Source organism: Limulus polyphemus, unplaced genomic scaffold, assembly GCF_000517525.1.
Source record: "Limulus polyphemus unplaced genomic scaffold, Limulus_polyphemus-2.1.2 Scaffold2895, whole genome shotgun sequence".
In the NCBI taxonomy this organism is placed as follows: domain Eukaryota; kingdom Metazoa; phylum Arthropoda; class Merostomata; order Xiphosura; family Limulidae; genus Limulus; species Limulus polyphemus.
The window spans coordinates 81,143-82,570 of NW_013668505.1; the positions used below are offsets into that span (position 1 = coordinate 81,143).

Sequence of the window (1,428 nt, forward strand, 5' to 3'; positions counted from 1 at the left end):
TAGCAATAATCATCTTGTAAGTCATGATTTTTTTAAGTTAACTGTAGGCAACATATTGGAAGTAAATTCGATGACGAGGAACCCACTTTGAGACTAATAATGGTTGGAGACAGCTTGAATAGGTAATGAAGAAAAACTTTAATATAAGTTTAACGCAACAGCAAATGTACAACGTTTGCTGTTGTGTAAAACTTATATCAAAGTTTTTCTTCATTACCCATTCAATCCGTCTCCAACCATTATATTGGAAGTAAAAGAAACCGTTGTTTGTACAATGTGAAGTGTGAATTTTATTACATGCGTATAATTTACGTATACATGCATTGGAACACAAGATTTATTACATTTTTTGCTAAATTTAACTACCTTCTTTCTGCCGATTATGAGAGTAATAATTTTATAGAAAATCATGACTTTTTCTACACTTTAACTCCTTATAGTGTTTCTAAGGCTATAATGAACAACTCTAGTATGGCGACCACCAACCATCGTTAGTTTAACTTCTCACTATACTTAATGCAAAGTGTTTAGCATAGCATTGCGCATTAGTTTAATTATAATGGTTTACGCTAATTACTTCAGTTGTCGTATTTACTACTGTTATTACTCCTCTGTTTTATCATTACTGTGGTCTTTCTCCTGTCTTATTATCGGGTAGCTCTTTAGAGTTTGACTTTACTTATTACTTCCGCCTGCCAGCTCTGTAAATTGACCATCTGTACAGTGGATAGTTAAAGTAATATTAGTTGTGTTACACTCAGTTCATAGTATGTTTAGTAAATGAATTTTCTTTTTATTATATTTAACTTAGTTATTTTAATTAGAGTATTAATATTTGCAGTATTTATTGCACAGTTTTGTTGTTCATATAATTAGCTGTTTTTATCTACATAAACGTGAGTATAACAGTATCGCCGAAAAATTTTATTTTAATATATATTATATATATATTATTATTATTATTATTAGAATGTAATTTACATTGTTACCTTAATATATGGATTAAGGCTAACCAAAATCTGCTATGATGACTAACCTTATAAGATGTTATTAGGATTATGGCCGACAATATCGCTGACACTGAAAGTACCAAACTGATAAATCAGTGCATTCTGACCATTTAAGTTTTTGTTTTATAATATTGCATACTCCCAACTAGACTAGCATATTAAATTAGTTGTATTAATTACATGGTTAATTTTTAGTTCTGATCAGAAGTTAATGATAAGTTATGGCATGCTTTTCAAGGTTACATTTTACCTAGAAAAAAATAAAATCATGTAAGACTTACACTAACTAAGACCTGATACATCTCTAATTAATAATGGTTCAAGACGGCTTGAATGGGTAATGAAGAAAAGCTTTAACATAACAGAAAATGTACAACATTTCGACAAGGTTTTGATGATGACAAAACCTTGTCGAAAT

The 1,428-nt window shown here is 29.6% G+C and overlaps 1 protein-coding gene across 1 annotated transcript in view; it reads left to right on the forward strand.

The window, feature by feature from the left end:
• The window catches only part of LOC106468161 (uridine phosphorylase 1-like), a 24,776-nt gene that overhangs the window by 17,596 nt on the left and 5,752 nt on the right, over window positions 1-1,428 (forward strand). The window lies entirely within an intron of this gene.